Below are 24471 nucleotides of genomic sequence, written 5' to 3'. Positions count from 1 at the left end.
ATACTGGCATCTTTACCATTGCTGGTGCAATAGATGTTGTGCAAAGCACTCTCATAGCTGCAGGTACTCTACACCAACACTGGATAAATTCACAGCAGTGTTCCGAAAGTACTTCACAACACATTTTACCCAGCACAAACTGAGCCAACAAATCAGTACATCATTTTAAAGCAAGAGTCTTTGAAAGATTTTTCCATTCACATAATTATCCTCTTATCTTGCAGTTTCTATAAAATTATCAGCACACACTTTGAAACTATTGATTCAATTGACATTTAAATGTTGGTCATTTGTCTTTTATTAATGAGTTATAATTGCCATGAGCTGATTCCTGTTATGATACTTAAACTCTTGCCATTCACTATCAATCATTCTGAGTGTTCATAGAATTTTACAGTACAGATGGAGACCATTAGAATCAAAGTGTTTGTGTTGTGCATTGCTGCCTTCCCTGTACCTTACTACCAATCATTCTTCCGAAATTCATTTTGGACTTTTGATTCCACTGCATCTCAAGGCAAATTGCATGTTACAAAAAGTGCATTTTAAGTTAATATTTTTTGGATCAATATAAGCAGTTATTGAAAATAATTCTGGCTCAATAATTCATTTCATCAAAATTTCCATTATGTGGAAAACCATTGTTTAACATTCTCTGATCTATGAAGGCATATGGTGTGTTGGCTTTCATTAATCAGGGAATTGAGTTCAAGAGCCATGAGGTAATGTTGCATCTCAACGGAGCTCTGGTCAGACCACACTTGGAATATTGTGTTCAGTTCTGGTCGCCTCATTATAGGAAGGATGTGGAGACTTTAGAGAGAATGCAGGGAAGGTTCACCAAGATGCTGCCTGGATTTGAAAGTATGCCTTATGATGACAGGTTGGGCAAACTAGGGCTTTTCTCAGTGGAAAGAAGGAAGATGGGAAGTGACTTGATTGAGGTGTACAAGATGATAAAAAGCATAGATAGAGTAAGGTGGAAATGACTAATACAGGTGTTTGGAGGAAAATATGAGGGAGAGGATATCAGAGGTAGTTTTTTTTTACTAGAGAGTGGTATGCACTATGAGGGGAGGTGATAGAGGTAACAACATTAGGGACATTTAGAAGACCCTTAGATAATGGACCTTAGTACATGGATGGAAGGAAAATGGAGGCGTGGAAGGGAAAGGTTAGATTAATAATGGTGTAAGTTAAACAATGGCGTAACATTGTGGGCCAAATAGCCTGTACTGTGCCATTCCATTCTATGTTCCATGTTCTTTATTGAGGATAACCCCATATCCTTTCGGCCATTATCTTCTTAATGAATCTAATCCTCATTCTTTCCATTATTCTTGACATCATCTCCAAAGTAGAATGCGCAAAACCACACATAATACTCCTACTGTGGTCTAAGCAGAGACATGTAATATGTAAATCTCAATATTGTGCCCCCTGTCCCCAAGTTCAGTGAGACAACAATGTTCCCAATGCTGACCCCTAGTGACACCATTATTCCCTCCATTTTACAGCATGCTCTTTAACTGTCACCTCCTGTTTCTGCACGTTAACCAATTTCCCGCGAGTGCTGCTGGATTCCCTTAATGATCTAGTGTGCTCATTCCATCATAACAGTTCCTTTCAGCATCTTGAAAGATGTTTTAACTTTCTTTTATTGAAACATTGCACTCTTTTTCAAAAATTCTATTTAAATATAATCAGATGTCATGTGAGTTTACAAGTCTATACTGGCTCCCTTTAATTAATTAACATTTTTTAATGATTATTACTTTCATCCTATACCATTGCCACAATATGCTTACTCAATAACCATGTTAAACTATTAAGTTTCACCCTGAGTATCTCATTGTCACTTCTTGTGCAAAGATATGAAATTAGCAACCCTCTGGTGAAATTTTGATGAAAGAAATGGATTATATTGTTATACATACAAAGAATAATATCATTAATTTTTAACATAATCCAAGTACAAATGCTTATATGCTTTCACCATATTATGTGCTTGTGACACTACGGCTCATAATTATAATGCATTTTCTATTGCTCAGATCTGAAAATACAAATTCGTGATCTCAACATGCCATTAGTCACCTTCTCTGTGTTACTAAAGGACTGTTGCATTGTCTCAAAGGAAAAAGACATCTTTGGGTTATGTAAACTCATGCAATTTACCATACTTGTAACAGTTACCAGCTCACAAAATAGGTTTACATACGAAGCAAGTGATCCTCCTTGCACTTCACACTGTGTTCACTATAAAATACACACGATTACTATCCTCAATGTGTTCTTATATGATAATATCCTCGTGCTCTATTCTAAAGCTCTCAAGACACCATCATTCACGGAAAAACACTAAGAATCAACTGAAACATCAAGTAGACAGTAGTTCCAGAGGAGTTTTGAGATATGATATCTCTCCATTATAATTGTTATGTATTTCCTTGCGTAGCACTTCGTAATCTGCAACTCTCTATAATGAACTATAGTCTGATCAATTCTTCAAAATAAAACACATGTTTACTTTCTTTAATTTGTCATTTAAAGATAAAAACAATTGCACTTCTGCAGTTTGCAATTTAATACACAAAACCATTTGTTTCACAGATCGATTCTCTGAATAATGTGCTCTATCACTCTCTCCCTGTATACGTTGCACAACTTAATACACCACGGACTTTTTCATGTAATAAATACTATTCCTCTTAAGTATTTCACAGGTAGCAAATTGTACCAAATCATTCAATTCTTAACTATAAAAGATATTTTGACTGCTTTATACTGACCATCATGCAGCAATTGAGAAAATTAACCTTTATTTTATTCATATTGGAGGACTGCAACTGCAGGATGAAATAACTCGTACCTGCATCCACTACTTAGTATAAAATATATGCAAACCTCTCAGTTGTGTTCCTCCTGATATTCCCTGCCAGGTATCCAGTTATTTTATAAACAAACCATCCAAAGACTGTAACTATTTTACTTTGAGGTTTTACTTTGCCACAGCTTTACATCCTGCAAAAATGAAATCTCCCATGAAACAGACTTCGGCTGTGATTGTGAATATAATTCCTAATATGAATATGTATTGTGCTGCCACAATGATCAGGTCAGCTTGAGCCCGACATTTTTCATAGACTCCCAGCATGCGAGGATTAAACAGGGAATCAGCAGCAACCCGGCTCCGTCGCCAGGGGCATTGCCATTCATTTAGCGCCATACCATCTACGTGAAACAGCGAGGCAATGTTTTCTAATTTTAAATCAGGATTAGGGTGTAAATCCTGCTATAGTTGGACGGGGCTTTTGTCAGCAAAGCCAATTGATTTTTTTCGTATACTTTTTTCCATGTTCTGAGGTCAGGCTGCAGAAATAGACTTTACTAACCTCGCCTAATATAACTCTGAACAGTCCGTATAGAATCACTGTCTAACATGAACTATATTCAGAATAGTGCGACAATCGCTCTGCTGACTCACCTATATATTTAAAGCAGGCCATCGACATAAAACATACAATCCCTTATAGGTACACACCACAGTACCCTGTCAAAAGTGAGGCCCGATTTGCACAGTTGTCGTAAGTACTTTCACTTATCTATTGGACGCAACAAAAAGCAACCCAGCGAGATCGTGGTTAGGACTTGCTATTCTAATATAAATATGCATATAATATAGTACCTCTGTAATATAGTACCTCTCGGCATATAATATAGTACCTATAGTTTAATTCTTTCGTGAATTTTCAATGACTACCTCTTGATACGCATTAACTTTCGGCCATTGAATTATTTTGTGATAGAGCCCTACCACTTTCGGGAAATTGTCCTTGTAGAATCAATGATTAAAAAGGTATTTCCAATGTGATGCTGCAGTAATGTGTATTCAGACTAAAAGAAACTAGAACATCGCTTGCCTTTATCAAAGCTAGACTAGGAGTTTGGCAAATGAAAAACTGCTGACACAAACATATCCTTCCAAAGGGTTGGATAGAAGTAAATCAATGTTAAACATTAAAGCATTTGAGCATGAATCTTTATAAATTACAATCAGGTCAATGGTTTTGGTGACAGTGTCGCTGTATCTGCCCTTTTTTGGGGGGGGCTATTTTCTGATATGGCACCATATCAGCATCTACAATTGTGGAAAAATAATCGTGATATTGAAATAAAGGTAATGTAGTACCTTTGTTCCTCTCGCCTGTTTTAGCTTAAATATAGAAATACTAAATATCTGTTCTTATTTTGTCTGTTTTAAAGCTTAAAATATATAAATAGAAATTCTGTAGACATCCAAGGATGGACTCACAACTAGCCAACCTAAAGGGAAAATAAGATTTAAGTTATTGATATATATTTTCCAATGTATCCACATAGTATCATGTGTTAATGTACTGAAGATTGTATAGCTTTTGATCAACTCTTGACTTCATCAGCTAAGTACACTTTGCTTTGTGAAGTGGTAGATGACCTTCTATGATAAACGTATCACTGAAGAACAAAGGTCTTTATATGCATCATAGGCAAAGACTTCCTCCAGTCAATATGTGCAAGTAGCCATGTCACTGTAGGGACAAGACTTCTGCTGTTCGCTGATTTGTTCTAAAACCATGTTTGCAGTTACAAAGAATTTCAAAGAAATTGCAACACATCTTCCCAATATGTGTACAACATCTTTAAGATTTGACAGAACTTACTCTTACATATTCTATGAATAATATTTAAAAAACAAAGGTACAATCACAACAGCTTAACTATAATACAAATAAAAGCAAAGGAAATGATTTCATTAAGTGGCAAGAGTCTCTGCCGCTTGAGTAAACTCACAGGTACACAAACTTCACTCCAAAAGACATTTGATCATCCTCCAAATCATAACCTTCTGGATAACCACAGTCAGGAGCAAAGTCCTTTAACCCTCTTTACTTGGCTTTGAGAACTCAAACCTCTCTCCTCCCCTTCAGATGCAATTGTGTTTTATTCACGGCTTGAAACACAAAGGACCCTGAGCATTTCTGTCTCCTCCTCTCTTCTACAGATAAATAAATGATCAGCTCACTCTGTCAGGGAAGAGCTGAATGGTGCCTCTCAATCCCCAGACTATAGCCCAGTGTGAGGCAAGCACCACATCAATGCTGTCTTTTGGTGCTAATTATTACAAGCCTAATCCTGTATTTCCATCCAGTTGCAGTTTGATAAAAGCCAATTAATTCAAAGCTAATGGGATTTCAATTCAAAACAATCAACATAGATTTCAAAAGGTGAAAGTATTTTAATACCGTTGGAGACACCATTGAGGCTGGGATTCAGCAGAACTCACAGAAGCACCCTCTTTAAGGCAAAGTGTATCATGAGCGCATGGAGGCGAGATGGAGATTATTTGATTTTGGATGTGAAGTTCCCACTCTGAGATCCTTTTCTTAACTTGAACAATAATAAAAGAAACATTCAACAGATTCCCTTTGCAGGCCATTGTTAAGCCATCTCTGTTGCTCTTAGCTCACTAGGTGTCCTTCGCTTTGTGTTCAACAATTCAAATACCACCAGTTGGGTTGCTTTGTGTCAGCTAAATACCATATTTCAGCTGCTCAATTCTATGTCTTGTATCCCTCAGTTCTTTCACTAATCATCCATTGGCATCTCCTAACCTACTGCAGAAGAAAAGCCATGCCATTCACCCTGAGAACTCTTACTGCATGCCTTCTTTGCCAACCAAACCATTGACACTAAAATGGGAACAGAGTGTTGAACATTTGTCTGTTCTGTGGGAGTGTGTTTTTTTCAACTGGACTCACTCAGGGAACAAGCAAGTGGTTATCCAGAACAGAATTTTACAAGTTACATTAAATTCTGCAAAAGTTTAAGAGGTTTAAATTATGGATTTTATATCAAAGTTGCTTTTGTCATGCAGAATGGAAAGTCAAATAGTCACTGCAAAACTTTACAAGATTCCAACAAGCATCTGGGGGAAAACAAACTACAGTTTTAGACAGCCTCGGCTTTGAAACCCTGTAGATTATAAAATGATTGAGGCAAGCAAGAAGCTGCTTTGAAGTCCAGGAATTTATCCCTTTCCTGTTCCATTCACTGTCTCTGCACAGGCACAGTAGAAAGATTTTTTTTTTACCATCTTAATGGAGTATAACAATGAAGGGTCCATGTAGCCAAGAATTAATTTGTACTTCCACTACTGTGGCACCATATGTTTAAATTCAGCACAGCACAGCAGCAAAAATGTACATCAATACAATAGCCTATCATAACAATCACTCTACCAATAGTGTTAAGTCAGGGGTAATCCTAGCTTGATGAGGGGTGCAGGAGGACAAGCTGGGAGTATTTTAAACCGGATTACTTAAAACTATCGATTCTGCTGAAGCTGCAGCACAGGTTGAAATGCATGCTAAACAAACAAAAAATCAACATGCTATAGACAGAGCTGAAAGATCTCGCAATCAATTCAGCAGTGCTGCCTCATTATTAATAGCGGTGGACATTGAAAGGCTGAGGATGATAATAAGGTTAACACCCTCATCTTAAGTAATGCGACGGCTTAGCAAATGCACGCTACATACATGTGTAAGCGTAAGATCCATCTCATCTCCAGACCAAAATCTCCACTTCATCACAGAAGCCAGTCTCCAGCCAGTTCAATTTACTGCAACACACACAAAGTGCTGAAGGAACACAGCAGGTCAGACAACATCTATGGACATGAATGAACAGTCGATGTTTTGGGCCAAGACCTTCATCAGGACTGGAGAGTAAGGGGGAAGATGCCAGAATGAGGAAGTGAAGGGAAGGGAAGGAGGACAGCTAAAAGATGATAGGTGAAGGCGGGATGAAATTAAAAAGCTAGGAGGTGATAGGTGGCAAAGGTAAAGGGCTGGAGAAGAAAGAATCTGATAGGAGAGGAAAGTGAACCATGATAGAAAGGGAAGAAGGAGGGGCACCAGAGGGAGGTGATAGGCAAGTGAGGAGAAAAGATTAGAGGCGAGAGTGGTGAATTGAAGAAGAGGGAAAGGGGGAGGGGTAATAAGTTACCAGAAGTTGGAGAAATCAATGTTCATGCCATCAGGTTGGAAGCTACCTCGACTGAATACAAAGTGTTGCTCCTACAAACTGAGAGTGGTCTCATCATGGCAGAAGAGGAGGCTACGGACTGACATGTCAGAAAAGAAATAGGGATAGGAATTAAAATGGCTGGACACTGGGAAATCCCGCTTTTTGTGGAGATGCTCGACAATCTACATTGGGGCTCACCAGTGTAGATAAGGCCGCATCGAAAGCACTGGGTACAGTACACAACCCCAGATTCGCAGGTGAAGTGCTGTGTCACCTGGAAAGACTGCTTGGGGCTCCGAATGGAGCTGAGGGAGGAGGCGAATGGGCAGCTGTAACACTTCTGCCGTCTCCAGGAATAAGTGTCAGGAGGGAGATTAGTGTGGAGGGACCCATTGAAGATGGTGGAAGTTGCAGGAAATGATGTGTTGGATGTGGAGGCTCAAGGAGTGGAGGTGAGGACAGAAGAACTCTATCCCTGTTAATGCGGGAAGACAGGATGAGGTGGATGTCTGGGAAATGGAGGAGATGTGGGTGAGAACAGCATCAATGGTGGAGGAATGGAAATACTATTCTTTGAAGAAAGAGGACGTCTTTGATGTCCTGGAAAGCCTCATCCTGGAAGCAGATGCAGTGGAGATGCAATTCACTGTATGTGGTATCATGAGATCAGTAAGACTATTCAATACAACAAAAAGTACGAAAGAGATTGCCTTTGACTTCAGGCAAATTTGAAGAAGTGTGACATAAAAGAGCTCTGATAAAATTATATCAATCGGAAACAAGTGGAAAATGCCTATTAGTTGGAATTCTCCTTCAAACAGAGGCAGATATCCGTGTCTGCATTCACTAAGACAACATTCAGCGTTAGGCTGATAAGTAATACCCGTGCAATAAAAGTGGTAGACTTCAGGAAGGTAAGTCTGGAGAATATGTACCAATCTTCAATGAGGGGTCAGCATTGGAAGAGGTGAGCAGTTTCAAGTTCCTGAACATCAAAGTATCACAGGATCTATCCTGGGCCCAACATAGTGAAGGCATGCCAATAACAACACTTCATTTGGAGTCTGAGGAGATTTGGTATGTTACCAATGACTCTAGCAAACTTCTGCAGAGGTACAGTAAAGAGCATTCTGACTGAATGCATCACCATCTGGTATGAAAGTGCAAATGCACAGGATGGTAAGAGGCTTTAGAAGGTTGTAGACACAGCCAACTCCATCACAGGCACAAGCCTCCCACCTTTGAAGACATCTTCAAAAGGTGATGGCTCAATAATGTTGCATCTATCTCACTATCTTGAACATACCCCCTTCTCATTACTAATGAGGTAGGTCTGTATCAATATCTCAGCCTTTGCACTGGTAGCAAGAACCCTGCTTATTTTCAACCAGCCCATTTAAAGCAGGAAGTTTGTACTTTTCTTTAGTCAATTGCCTAGTGAGATTGGCGAAAGATATTCTGCCATAGAGAGGTGAGCCACACAAGATTTTTACCTGGAGGTCAAGTATATGCCAAGGAAGGCAATTAAGGAAGTTCACTTTCCTGTCTATGGGGGGGGGGGGGCAGAATGCCAAAATTAAGCACGTACTTTGGGTAGAGAGAAATGGCTCTGGGGATCTTTATACAAAGGGTAAACAGAACACTTGTTCTATTGACCCTTTGCATTGAATATAAAAATAGTGAAATCATGCTAGAATGGTAAAAGAAAATGCAGTTGCATCACAACTGAAGTCTGGTGCATAATTTTGACTACCACATTGCAGGAAAGATTTGACAGCAATAGGGAGGATGCAGAGGTTTACGAGGATGATGCCAGGACTGGAGTACTGTAATCATGAGGAACAACAGGACTCTATCAGATTCATCTCCCAGCAGAGCGGAGATTATGGCATTCAGGCACGCCCCCATAGAGAGATACTTTTTATTAAAAATATAATTAAATTTCCAAATCCAGATAAGATGACTCTCTCCACATTTCAATCCTTAACACCAGCATAATCCAGAGGGAGTCCAGGTGGCATATAATAATTCCTTGCTCCTCCTTTTTCGGATCATCACTGATTATATTATATAATAAATGAACTCCCGATCTACTTATTAAAATGAATCATTACATTTGTTTCTTTTTGTGTGTGGTGAGCAGCTAACCCTGATCTACCTTGCAGGAATATGAAATTTGTTTCTGCATAGCTTCAGTCAGTGGAGATGATCAGATTTAGAGGATGCAGCTCAGGCCACATCCTGCCAGGTTCATACCATGGTTGGTCCGGCCTGTCTCTAGGCATTGGTGCATGGGATCTCCATGTTCCTATTTATCTCTCTGATGAGGTCTTCAATGTCCCTTTGAGTGCAGCTAAGAGCTATCTCCCTCTCTCTAATAATTGCCTCCATGGCAGAGTGTATTTGGTGTTTGGCTGCTGTACAGAGTGTGCCTTAGCAACTAGAGCCTGTCTTAGGATTGCTGGGCAGCAACGGCCCATCCGTGAAACCTTTCACCATTTTCTAACTGACCATTATATTGGGAGGACAAGAGTATTAAATGAACAATCCTTTTACAGGGATCTATCGCTTCCTCAATATATGGAATAGTTTGAAAACAATCTTGTTTTTAAACTTCAAAGCAGTTCTTTCAATAAAATACTTGAACTAAAATAAAATGAATCATTGCAAAATATTTGGTTTCATGTGACCAGCTCAATACCACTTTGTGGTAGACACCTAACAGTGATGACAATCACTTCCTGGTAACACATATAAAATAATTCAGTGTAGGTAAACAAGTATTAGCAGTGCAATGAAAGAAAACGTGGTGAGTCCTGTCATAAACCACTCAAAATTTGCCCTCATAGTTGAATACATCATCAACACTCCAAATCAATTTTACCTTGATACATGTGGCAGCTCAACTGTTAAAGCCGTGTTTGTTAGATTTCCAGCTGCATTAGGGTGTAAGTATGTTAAGTATATAAAAGTCTGTCAACACTGGACAAATCCCAGGTGTGAAACTTTCAGTTGAAAGCCATATACGTGAGGTGTTGCCTCATATGCAAAATATAAACAGAGTTAAAAATGGTAAACTGACTCTACCATTTGACTCCACCCAGGGCTATTCAAATACTCTTCCATTCACTCATTGTTCCCCTCCATTTCCCTTCATCTTTTTCAAAGCACGTCACTTTCTTCTTTTACCATCTGCCAGGATTGGGGATCTTTGAGCTATTTCCTTCATTTGATGACAATCTCTAATCACCCCAGAGAAAGCAGTGCTGGCCACCTCAGTCCAATTCTTGTGGTGAAGATACTCTCATGGTATTGCTGACTAAGGAGAGAAAGGATTTCCCCCACCTACCATGGAGCAATGATAATATATTTTCAAATCAGTGTTAGTCATGGCTTTGAGGAAAACTGTCCTTGTTACTCAAGATAGTAGAGGCCACATCTTTGAGAGGTGCTGGAGGAGCAGTGACAACTGCAGCAAGGCATTTTGTAGCTCATGCCTCCTACTGTGACCACTTTGTGCCAGTGGTGTTCTGGGTGATGGATGGGATGCCAACCGAGCATGATGCTTATCCTGAAGGACACCTCGTTCTAAAGTATTAACGGGGCTGTATCCATCCAGTCAACTAAAGCTTATTTCACCACACTCCTTGTATGTGCTTCAGTGAATGTGGAAAGGTTTTGGGATTTGAAGAAATGAGCCGCTCACCACGGGAAACCAAACCAATAACCTGCTCTTGAAGTAAAGTATTTATGTGCATGGTTGAATTAAGTTTACGGTCATTGGGGGGGACCCAAGGTGTAGGTTAGGGAGACGGCAAAGGGAATACCATTGAAGGGTTGACTTCTTGTGCAGTTGGAGGTGGTCTATGCCTGGCACTTGCATGATGTAAATGTCGCCTGTCACTTATCAACAGATTTTTAAAATATTCTTTATCATTGATAGTATGCAAGTACTCACAGAGGAATTACAAGTAGAAATCAGCATGATGGGATCATCAGCAAACTTCACCGTATAGTGGAAAAGAAGTCATTGATATTGATGATGCAGCTGAAGTTGATCAGGATTTGGACATTGTCCTGAGCAACCCCTGGGACTGAGATGATTTGTCCCAAGCAAACTTCACAGAAAGTGAGATTTGATATAGTTAAATAAACATGCAATGAAAGAAAGCATGCTGATTGCTATTATAAACCACTCAGATTTTGTCTTCATAGTCATTGAACTGTACAGCACAGAACAGAAGCAGATCTTTTGGTCTGCTCTATCTCTGACAACCATAAAGTGTTCATCTATACTAATCCCATTTACCAGCTTTTGATCAATTGCCTTCTGCACTTAGGCTTTTCACGTGCTCATCCAAATGCATTTTAGAGTTGTGAGAATCTCTGTGTCCACCATCCACTTAGGCAGTGTGTTCCCCATTGCAATAACTTTCTGGCTGAAACAAAAACGAATTCCCCTCAAACCCTGTTACTCCTCAACTCTCAATGCCAACTGGATTTAGACATCTCCATTATGGGGTTGGGTTTCTCACTGTTTACCCTATCTATGTTTTCTATGGTTTCTATAGGTCAGTGGGACTAGGCAGAAAATGGTTCGGCACAGCCAAGGAGGGCCAAAAGGCCTGTTTCTGTGCTGTAGTTTTTCTATGGTTTCTATGCCCCTCAGAATTTTGTATACATCATCGGGTTCCCCCTACCTGCACCATTCCAGAGAAAACAAATATAACCTGTCCAATCTCTTCTCATAACTGAAACATTGCATCACAGGTAACATTCTGCTAAATCTCCACATGTTTTCTAGTATAATTCAATCTTCCTAGAGTGTGAGACCAGATGTGTACACAGTATTCAGTTGTGGCCTAACTGAACGTTAAAGGAATTGCAGAAAGACCCAAGTTCTGTTCTAAACCAACATCCTGCATGTTTTCTTCACCTTCTTTTTCACTGTGGCTCTGCCTCAAGTAGGATACATCCATCATTAAAGTTTCCTTCTATCCAAGCCGTGTCAACTTCTCACAGGAGGTAGAGAACCCGAAGTCCCCAGATATCAGGTTCAAAATCATCTACTTCCCTGTAGTCCTTGAACAAAGCAGCACAACCCTAGTCACTGGAGTTAAGAAACATTATGACCAAATTTGATCACTTGGCACTAAACTTGACTTTTTTGCACTAAGTGTGCTCTTTCTCATTAAAAAGAAATTCTCTTGAGAATGCCTACGGTAATGGCTATACGATGCCACGTGCCTGAAATCTGCTACAAGTGAGTTTTTCATTGCATACATGTACTTGTGCATGTAATAAACTCAACTTTTACTTTGACTTTATCTATCTGGCTGCCACCTTTAGGCTTGAACACCACGACCCCTTTGTTCTTCAAGTACTAAGGACCCACCACTTATGGTGCGTGCCCCATCATGTTAGGCTGATAAAAATACATCATCTTGCACTTATCAGGACTGCATTCTATCTGCCATTACTCCACCCAGTTTACCAACAGATAAATACACCCAGTAACTCTTCTTACCCTAACACCACCTATTTTCATGGCATCTGCAGGTTCACCAATTTTGCTTCCTACACCACAGATAACAGAATTCCAATCACAAAAGTGACCATTTATCAACACCCTCCATCTCTTATTACCAATCCATATTACCAGCTTGCCTTGGGCTCCAACCTTTTGGACTGCTATGTTGGACCTCGTCAAAGATCTTAGTGAAATCTATTTATTTTAGATTCAGTTTTACTGTGTTACATGTGGTGCTTCAAATGCAGTGCTATTACTCTTGTAAAATTATTATATTATGATTTAAGCATATAAAATCTGTGTCAACACCATGAAAACTTTACAAAGCTTCCTTTTCACCAGGTATGACTCCTGTGTATTTTTCCCTTGATTCCCATTGACTCAAATTTTACAAGAGTGGGTCTCACACTCAGTCAATGTTGCCTTAGTGTGAACACTCACCTCATTTCTGCATTTCAGGTCTTTGGTCTAGAGCTTAATAGTACTGGTCAAGCCCAAACTAAGCATCATGAATAGACTATTTGTTATTCAAGTGGTGTTTCATAGCTTTCACTGCAATACCTTTTGATATTTTGTTGTTGATTGACAGTAGATTGATGGGGCAGCCAAAGGCACTGTCAGTGCTGGTGCAAATGCTCAAGACAACAGTCAAAAATGTTCAAGCTTCATGTTCCTTAATACATCCAGTAGTTGACTCAATTATTACTATTACTTAAAATTATTAGAGTAAATCCTTTCTGTTTATTAGACAGTCCCTTGGGATCAGGGATTTTACTTCCATCCACTCTGTTTTTTTTTCTATTTTCTGAGATGGTTTCACAATCTTCTGCAAAGATGGGAGTAATTCCTATTGACTAATGTCTGGTTGTTGCGTATTTGGGTGTTTGGGACCTCAGGAGGAGGTTGAGATGGGCCAAAAATGGCTGACTCTAGTTGTGTTTTGCCCACATATATCAAGCTGCATATTTGTTACGATTAGAATATCCATGGAGCCTCCTCCTCTCACTATGTGTTTACTTGTTCTATCATAAGTTACATCTAGAATGACTTTAATATTGAATAGAAAAGTCAGATTCGTTGGGTGAATTATCTGCCTAGTTAAGACCCCTGAATAAGTTTCAAGTTCAGCAGGATTTGGCCTACTTTTCAGCAAATAAATGGTAAATTTGTTTATTATTGTCAAATGTCCTAGGGTATAGTGAAAAACTTAACTTGCATGCATCATACAGATCAATTCATAAAAAAAGTGCACTGAGGTAGCAAAAGGTAAAATAGTAAGAGTGCCGGGTGAAGTGTTACAGTGGAGAGAAAATGAAGGTACTGGGGAATCACTCAATAGTCTCATAACAGTGGGACAGAAGCCACTGTAGAGAAGTACAGCACAGAAACAGGCCCTTCAGCCTATCTAGTTCTTGCCAAAGCCACTTAAATTGCCTTCTCTTACTGACCTGCACTGGGACCATAGCCCTCCGTAGCCTTACTATCCAGGTACCGATCAAAACTTCTCTTAAATGTTGAAATTGAGTGTGACTAGCGCTGACAGCTCATTCCACACTCTCATGACCCTCTGAATGAAGAAATTTCCCCTCATGTTCCCCTTAAACTTCTCATCTTTCACCCTTAACCCATGACCTCTGGTTGCAGTCCCACCTGACCTCAGTGGAAAAAGTCTGCTTGCATTTACTCTATATATACTCCTCATAATTTTGTATGCCTCTGTCAAATCTCCCCTCAAGTCTTCTACATTCTATGGAACAAAGTCCTAATCTATTCAACCTCTCCTTATAGCTCAGGTCCTGGCCACATCCTTGTAAATTTTCTTTGCACTCTTACAATCTTTCCTGTAGGTAGGTGACCAAAACCGCACAAAATACTCCAAATCAGGCGTCATCAACTTCTGATATGACCTCAACATAACATCCCATCTCCTGTACTCAATATATTGATTTATGAAGACCAATATGCCAAAAGGTTTCTGAAGTTTTGTCCATTGGTTACAATGAGGCAGCTGATAGATTCGATTATGCTGATTAAGTAAATTTAGAATAAGAAGCTGGCATCTTCATCAAAGACAGTGAAACATCTGAATTGTTGTATTTGTTCTTCAAGGAAAGAAATTTGTTGTCCTTATTAAATTTGTCTGGCTTGTATGTACATGCTAAACCTTCCATTGTGGTTGACTCTTAACCAACCTATGAAATAGACTACCAAGCAACTTCATTCAAGGACAATTAGAGATTAACAGCAAATGCTGGCCTTGTCAATGACATCTAAATCCATTAGTGAAAAAAACATTCAAATATTGGATAAGTAGAGGGCTACTTAGCCCTTTGATCCTGTTCTGTTATTCAAATAAATCTAAAGTTGATATACGGTATGTATATCTTAATTTCTTTGACCTGCATTCCTTTCATAACCTTCAATGACCTTGGCTATCAAAAATAGAGTAATCTACTTGAGCAGTTTTTTTCTGACCTACCATAGATTCTCATTATGATTGCTGAGCAGTCTTGCTTCCTGGCATCATCTCATAAAGTTCTGGCTTCAAGTTTCCAGATTATGGATTTTTACTATGGACACCCCACCAGAGGAAATAGTCAATTTCCTTAAACAGCGTCTAAGTCATTCTTTAATTGTCTATAATCATGAGAATATCAGCCTAGTCTCACAATTCATCCTTCTAGACCCAGTAATGCCCCAGATGATCTGTTCTGCATCTTTCTGAGGTCAATATATGCCTCCTGATGTATATAACTGAGTAATGAATGCAACAGTTTAAACATGACCTAACCAGTGCTTTATGCAACTGTATTTATGTTTTCCACTGCCCATGAGATAATGGCATTCTTTCTGCAGTTTTTACCTGTCTATCTTTCTTTATTATCTGGACCTGCAAATACTTTGTTGCTCCTGAGTTCAGGTTTCTCACCATTTAGAAAAGGGTCTGTTCTTCTCTTAACTTTGGCCCTTTTATTTTCATACTTTGCTGCTTTAAGAAGCATCTGCCAGTATTTCTCCTTCACTCAGATTGTCCCTCTGCACCCTTCTGCTCCCACCTATTCCATTTACTAGGACTCTTGATTCCTTAATCATTCACAAATATGCTAAAACCTGAAACCTCAATACAGATTGTTCAGTTACCTCCTGCCATTTTGAATACATATCCCTAAAACCCATCTCTATAAATTACTTCCTGACAAATTTCCTACCTGTGCCAATAGTCTGCTTTCAATTTCATACAGTATTATCGTTGTCAGCATTGACATTATGTGGACAAATTGCCCAAAAACTCCACCAGGACCAATCTTCATCTTCCTCCTCTCTATTTGTAAGGCTTTTTGGAACTGACCCCTTTGATTAAAGTTTTGACTGATTTTTTTTTTGTTCCATCTCTGTGAAATCTTTGGGGTAATTTTCTATTTTAGAGACACTATCCGATTCCAGGTAATCTTAGCCCTAACACATTGGCGTTTAAAATTATCTTGATTATTGGTAAGATAATGGTAAAATGTCTTAATGGTTACTCCTTCTGTGGCTTTGATATTCATCATTGTGAAGTTCTTCAAGAGGCTGGTTATGGCACACATTAACTCTAGCCTTCCAGGAAACCCAGACCTACTGCAATTTGCCTACTGCTGAAATAAGTATACAGCAGATGCCATCTCCTTGGCCCTACACTCATCTCTGGCGCATTCAGGACCACAGCTCTGCTTTTAATACTATAATTTCAAGCACTGATCTTAAAACTCCTAAACCTGGGTCTTAACATCTCCCTTCACCTCCTGACCAACACAGCACGATCAGAAAGGATAGACAGCAACACCTCTGCCAGAATTATTCTCAACAATGGCATCTCGCAAGGCTATATCCTCAGCCCCCTACTCTATTCCCTATGTACAGACTGTGTGGACTGATTCTTCACTAACCTCATCTACAAATTTGTGATTGCCTGTATCTCAAATGTCAATGAGTTAGTGTACAGGAAGGAGATAAAGATTCTATTGACATGATGTCATGACTGTAACCTTTCCCCTCATTGTCAGCAAAACAAATAAGCTGTTTTTTATGAAGGAGGGTGGTTACTGTGAACATGTTCCTCTTTATATCAATGATGCTGAGGTCAAGAAGATTGAGAGTTTCAAGTTCCTAGAAGTGAACATCACCAATGTTCTTTTACAGTCCAACTATCCATTCGACATGGACAAGAAAACTCACCAGCACCTCTGCTTTCTCAGGAGGCTAAAGAAGTTTGGTAGGTCTCCTTTGACCCTCACAATTATTTATTGATGCACCATAGAAAGCATCCGGAAAGTCTCTGGATGCCTCACAGTTTGGTATGGCAATTGCTTTAACCATGACTGGAAGAAACTGCAGAGAATTGTGGATACAGTTCCACACATCACGGAAAACAGCTTCCAATCCAAGGACTCTGCCTACACTTCTCGCTGCCTCAGCAAAGCCACCGGCGTAATCAAAGGTTCCACAAACCCTGGACATTCCTGCTTCCCACCTCTCCCATTGGGCAGAAAATATAAGAGCATGTACTGCCAGGCTCAAGTGTGGTAGAACCACGGGATCTGGGAATACAGGTACATAATTCGTTGAAAGTGGCAATCGTTAGATTTGAGGATAAGACTAAGTATTTTCTTTTGACAATATCTGTTAAATCTTTCAACACCTCATGATTTTCAAAGCCCAATCTGGGTCACCTCTTGAATCTGTTCAAGATATAATGGTCTATGTAGCACACACTAAATAATAGAGGAAGTCAGCAGGTCAGGCAGCATCTATGGAGAGGAAAAACGATGGATGTTACAAGCCAAGACCCTTCATCAGGACACGTGTCATGCCCTGCAATGATTCAAAACCAGGATGTGTCACTTTGCAATTTCCCTTCTGGTTTTGAGATCTCCCCTGGGTTTAATCACGCTCTAGCTTCACAAACTGCTCTCTAATTCTTTTTTTTTTACCCCCTGGTGTTAGTCTTCTCATCATTCACCTCCTCATTTCATCATTACTAACTCCTTATTAACACCTTCACACCCACCTTCTCAAAACAGTCTTCAGTAGTTTATCCTTACCTCCACCTAAATAAAACTTCCTATAGAATATTCTTTGTGACTGCAATCACAATAATCTACCCTAGCCTTTCTATTCTTCTTCCATTCTCTTGTGCATAATGCCCCCATCATCCCTTTCCTGCATCACAGCAGAGCCCTCTAAATAAAGGCTGTGTTGTAGTACTATAAAGCATGCCTGAAGCACAAAGATCTTAGAATCAAAGAGGCAGGGTCAGAAACAGGGTCTTCAGCCCAACTTGTCCATGCCAACCAGGACGCCCATCTAAGCAACTTTATTTGTGTAGAGCTTACACATTTCACATGTCACCACAGTGGCCGGTTTAGTCCCACATCCAAAAGATCTGCAGATTGATAGAATTAGTTGCCACTGTATATTTATTTAGTGGTAGAATTAGAGGTACAGTGTGGCTGATGAGAATGTGGGGTCAATAGATTACAGGCAAAAGTAGTGGGGAATGGAACCACTCTGTGTCAGATTTGATACTGAAATTGCTTCCTTCTATGTCATAAAGGTAATGTGGAAAATGACCATGTTTCACAGCATTATCAGTATTTTCCAGTGTAACCTGTAACAAAATTTTGCTGCCTTCTACTTATTCCTTGTGGATTTGCATAGTATCTATCATACTCATGATATTTTCACCTTCCTTTTCCATCTTACTTGTTCCATTTGCCCATGGAAAATGTTCAGTTGCACTGAGATAAGACCAAAAGATATAGGAGCAGAATTAGTCCATTTGGCCTGTCAAGTCTGCACTGCCATTTCATCATGGCTGATCCAATTTTTCTCTCAGCCCCAGTCTCCTGCCTTTCCCCCATATCCCTTCATGCCCTGTCCAATCAAGAATCTATCAACCTTTGGCTTAAATATACACAAAGACTTGGCCTCCACAGCTGCCTGTGACAAAGAATTTCACAGATTCACCACTCTCTGGCCATTCTAAAAGGATGCCTATCTATTCTGAGGCTGTGTCCTCTAGTCTTAGGCTCTCCCACCACATCCACTCTATCAAGGCCTTTTATCATTCGACAGGTGTCAATGAGGTCACCCCTTATGCCTCTGAATTCTAGTGAATACAAACCCACGTAGTTCTATTGTTGACGAAAGTACCACCAATTGACTAAGGTTCCAGTTCTTTAAGCAGAAGAAAGGCTATTTCACCAAGAATATCATAGCTGAACTAAACCATGTCCTCAGAGAATTTTTAAAGTCCTCAAGTGCATATAAGATAGAAATTGAGAATGGAATCCCTTCCATCACCAGCCAGATTTACTACAATACCAGAAACAGAATATTTAACCCGTTGACTCGGCTCTGTCATTCAAATAGATCTTGACTGATTGACATCTCAAATCCACTTAATTGCATTTCTCCACTCTGCTCCATTAGATCTGTAAAACACCTGTAAATATGTTCTACATACCATTTGCTACCCCATCTGAGACTAGACAAACAGAATTGAACTGGAGTTATTCCTGATGGTTATATCAGTAAGACATCTAAAATATTCTCAGCACCATCCTCTAGCGCAGTCCTTAATCCACATGCGTTTTACACATGCTTTAAAATAATGAATGGAACAATCCTATATGAAAATCTTAAGCATTGATCTATAATACTTCCTGCCCTCCTTTCTGAGTTTACCAAATTGGGAGCAGATTGGGAGGCAGATTTTGGAAAGGTGCAAAAATAACAGGGTTGTTATCATGGGTGACTTTAACTTCCCTAATATTGATCGGCACCTGATTAGTTCCAATGGCTTAGACAGGGCAGAATTTGTTAAGTGTGTCTAGGACGGATTCCTGTCACAGTATGTTGACAGGCCGACTAGGGGGAATGCCATACTAGATCTAGTATTAAGTAACAAACCGGGTCAGGCCATAGGTCCCTCAGTGGGTGAGCATCTAGGGGACAGTGGCCACCGCTCCCTGGACTTTAACATTATCATGGAAAAGGATAGAATCAGAGAGGACAGGAAAATTTTTAATTGGGGAAGGGCAAATTATGAGGCTATAAGGCTAGAACTTGCGGGTGTGAATTGAAATGATGTTTTTGCAGGCAGTTGTACTATGAACATGTGGTTGATGTTTAGGGATCTCTTGCAGGATGTTAGGGATAAATTTGTCCCGGTGAGGAAGATAAAGAATGGTAAGGTGAAGGAACCATGGGTGACAAGTGAGGTGGAGAATCTAGTCAGGTGGAAGAAGGCAGCATACATGAGGTTTAGGAAGCAAGGATCAGATGGGTCTATTGAGGAATATAGGGTAGCAAGAAAGAAGCTGAAGAAGGGGCTGACAAGAGCAAGAAGGGGGCATGAGAAGGCCTTGGCGAGTAGAGTAAAGAAAAACCCCAAGGCATTCTTCAATTATGTGAAGAAAAAAAGGATGACAGGAGTGAAGGTAGGACCAATTAGAGATAAAGATGGAAAGATGTGCCTGGAGGCTGTGGAAGTGAACGTGGTCCTCAATGAATACTTCTCTTCGGTATTCACCAATGAGAGGGAACTTGATGATGGAGAGGACAATATGAGTGAGGTTGATGTTCTGGAGCATGTTGATATTAAGGGAGAGGAGGTGTTGGAGTTGTTAAAATACATAAGAACGGATAAGTCCCCGGGGCCTGACGGAATATTCCCCAATATTCCTCAACTTCACCACTCCTCTCTCCTGTTCCAACCTCACTCCCTCTGAACGCACTGCCCTCCACTCTCTCCGCACTAATCCCAACCTCACCATCAAACCTGCTGACAAAGGTGGTGCTGTAGTAGTCTGGCGGACGGACCTCTACCTTACTGAGGCAAAACGTCAGTTCTCTGACACCTCCTCTTACTTACCACTGGAACAGGACCCCACCAAAATACATCAAACCATTGTCTCCGGCACCATCATGACCCTTATCAACTCAGGAGACCTTCCATCCTCAGCCGCTAAACTCAATATTCCCACACCCTGTACCGCTCGGTTTTACCTCCTCCCAAAGATACACAAGCCTGACTATCCTGGTAGACCCATAGTTTCTGACTGCTCCTGTCCCACCGAACTTGTATCTGCCTACCTGGACTCCATTTTGTCACCCACAGTTCAGTCCCTCCCCACTTACATCCGGGATACATCCCATGCCCTCCACCTCTTTAATAACTTCCAGTTCCCGGCTCCCAACCGCTACATTTTTACTATGGATGTCCAATCCTTATACACCTCCATTCCCCATCAAGAAGGCCTCAAAGCCCTCCACTACTTCCTGAATAATAGACCTCACCAGTTCCCCACCACCACTACCCTCCTCCGGTTGGCGGAACTGGTTCTCACACTTAATAACTTCTCTTTTGGCTCTTCTCACTTTCTTCAGACTAAAGGTGTAGCTATGGAAACTCGCATGAGACCCAGCTATGCCTGCCTCTTTGTTGGTTATGTGGAACAGTCTGTACTCCAGACCTATTCTGGTACTGCTCCCCAACTTTTCCTTTGGTACATTCATTGACGACTACATTGGTGCTGCTTCCTGCACCCATGCTGAGCTCGTCAATTTCATCGACTTTACTTCAAACTTCCACCCAGCCCTCAAATTCACTTACTCTACCTCGGACACTTCTCTCCCCTTTCTCGATGTCTCGGTCTCCATCTCTGGAGACAGACTGTCCACTGACATCTTCTACAAGCCCACTGACTCTCATAACTACCTCAACTATACCTCTTCCCACCCCGCCACATGCAAAAATGCCATTCCCTATTCCCAGTTCCTCCGTCTCCGCCGCATCTGCTCCGAGGATGAGGCTTTCCGTTCCAGGACATCTCAAATGTCGTCTTTCTTTTAGGATCGTGGTTTCCCTTCTACCATCATCAATGATGCCCTCACCCGCATCTCCTCCATTTCCCGCACTTCGGTCCTCACCCCATCCTCCCGCAACCACAACAGGGACAGAGTTCCCCTTGTCCTCACCTACCACCCCACCAGCCTCCGGATCCAGCACGTTATCCTCCGCAACTTCCGCCACCTTCAACAGGACCCCACCACTAAGCACATCATTCCCTCTCCACTTTCCACAGGGATCGGTCCCTCCGCGATTCTCTTATCCACACATCCATCCCCACTGATCTCCCATCCAGCACTTATCCCTGTAAGCGTAAGTGCTACACCTGTCCCTACACCTCATCTCTTGCAACCATTCAGGGCCCCAAACAGTCCTTCCAGGTGAGACAACACTTCACTTGTGAGTCTGTTGGGGTCATCTATTGCATCCAGTGCTCCCGGTGTGGCATCCTCTACATCGGTGAAACCCGACGCAGATTGGGGGACTGCTTCGTCGAGCACCTCCACTCTGTCCGCCACAACAGACAGGATCTTCTGGTAGCCACCCACTTCAACTCTGCTTCCCATTCCCATTCAGATATGTCCATACATGGCCTCCTCTACTGCCATGATGAGGCTAAACTCAGGTTGGAGGAGCAACACCTCATAAACCGTCTAGGTAGTCTCCAGCCCCTTGGTATGAACATAGAATTCTCCAACTTCCGGTAATTCCCTCCCCCTCCCTTCCTCTATCCCTATTTCACTCTACCCCCTCCCCCAGCTCCCTCATGGTTCCGCCTCCTTCTTCTACCACCCATTGTTTTCAGGGCTATGACGTCAATGCTTCCCCTCCCCCACCCCTTTATCTTTCAAATTATTGGTCTATCAACTGACGCTACAAGCATTCTTCAAATCCTTCCCCATCTTTCATTCTTCAGTACTGACGAAGGGTTCTGGCCCGAAACGTCGACTCATCATTTCTGACTGATGCTGCCCGATCTGTTGAGTTCATCCAGCGTACTGAAAGTGTTGCTTGGAATATTCCCCAGACTGCTCCACGGGTGAGGGAAGAGATTGCTGAGCCTCTGGCTAGGTTCTTTATGTCTTCGTTGTTCTCTGGAATGGTACCGGAGGATTGGAGGGAGGCGAATGTTGTCCCCTTGTTCAAAAAAGGTAGTAGGGATAGTCCAGGTAATTATAGACCAGTGAGCCTTACGTCTGTGGTGGGAAAGCTGTTGGAAAAGATTCTTAGAGATAGGATCTATGGGCATTTAGAGAATCATGGTCTGATCAGGGACAGTCAGCATGGCTTTGTGAAGGGCAGATCGTGTCTATAAGCCTGACAGAGTTCTTTGAGGAGGTGACCAGGCATATAGATGAAGGTAGTGCAGTGGATATGATATACATGGATTTTAGTAAGGCATTTGACAAGGTTCCACACGGTAGGCTTATTCAGAAAGTCAGAAGGCATGGAATCCAGGGAAGTTTGGCCAGGTGGATTTAGAATTGGCTTGCCTGCAGAAAGCAGAGGGTCGTACATTCGGATTGGAGGGTTGTGACTAGCGGTGTCCCACAAGGATCTGTTCTGGGACCTCTACTTTTTGTGATTTTTATTAACGACCTGGATGTGGGGGTAGAAGGGTAGGTTGGCAAGTTTGCAGATGAAACGAAGGTTGGTGGTGTTGTGGATAGTGTAGAGGATTGTCGAAGATTGCAGAGAGACATTGATAGGATGCAGAAGTGAGCTGAGAAGTGGCAGATGGAGTTCAACCTGAAGAAGTGTGAGGTGGTACACTTTGGAAGGACAAACTCCAAGGCAGAGTACAAAGTAAATGGCAGGATACTTGGAAGTGTGGAGGAGCAGAGGGATCTGGGGGTACATGTCCACAGATCCCTGAAAGTTGCCTCACAGGTAGATAGGGTAGTTCAGAAGGCTTATGGGGTGTTAGCTTTCATAAGTCGAGGGATAGAGTTTAAGAGTCGCAGGGTAATGATGCAGCTCTATAGAACTCTGGTTAGGCCACACTTGGAGTACTGTGTCCAGTTCTGGTCGCCTCACTATAGGAAGAATGTGGAAGCATTGGAAACGGTACAGAGGAGATTTACCGGGATGCTGCCTGATTTAGAGAGTATGCATTATGATCAGAGATTAAGAGAGCTAGGGCATTATTCTTTGGAGAGAAGGAGGATGAGAGGAGACATGACAGAGGTATACAACATATTAAGAGGAATAGATAGAGTGGATAGCCAGCACCTCTTCCTCAGGGGACCACTGCTCAATACAAGAAGACATGGCTTTAAGGTAAGGGGTGGGAAGTTCAAGGGGGATATTAGAGGAAGGTTTTTTACTCAGAGAGTGGTTGGTGCGTGGAATGCACTGCCTGAGTCAGTGGTGGAGGCAGATATACTAGTGAAATTTAAGAGACTACTAGACAGGTATATGGAGGAATTTAAGGTGGGGGGTTATATGGGAGACAGGGTTTAAGGGTCAGTACAACATTGTGGGCCTAAGGGCCTGTACTGTGCTGTACTGTTCTATGTTCTAAACACTAAAAAATGCAATTAGGCATATAACATTTTTAACATACTAATCTTCCATGAAATTGGATGATGTTCATTCCCTATCTCTTAACAAGGAATTCACCAGGCAGACTTGAGCTCATTAGTGAAGTCTGACTCAACACAGTCTCCTCTTTAGTACCCAAAGTGGAAAAAGAAATCTAAAGCACCGATTCACCAGGTAAGATGGAGGATGAAACAAACTATCAAGAAATGTAGACAGAATTTCTTTTCCCAAGGAGATGTTTGAATCACAGACATCAAGAAAATGATTTTCTAAATGTAACATGAAATGATGGATCAATGTACAAGTAAATCAATACCTAAAATTTTGATATTACTACAAAGATGATGTTGAGTTTAATGCTTAATTTAAGCTGGAAAAGTGCTTCCGATGGAAATGGACCAGTTATATCCCAAAGGCATCAGTTATCCTGAGG

The sequence above is a fragment of the Mobula hypostoma genome, chromosome 25 (assembly GCF_963921235.1).
Source record: "Mobula hypostoma chromosome 25, sMobHyp1.1, whole genome shotgun sequence".
NCBI classification, from domain to species: Eukaryota; Metazoa; Chordata; class Chondrichthyes; order Myliobatiformes; family Myliobatidae; genus Mobula; species Mobula hypostoma.
This window is presented reverse-complemented; position numbering follows the sequence as displayed.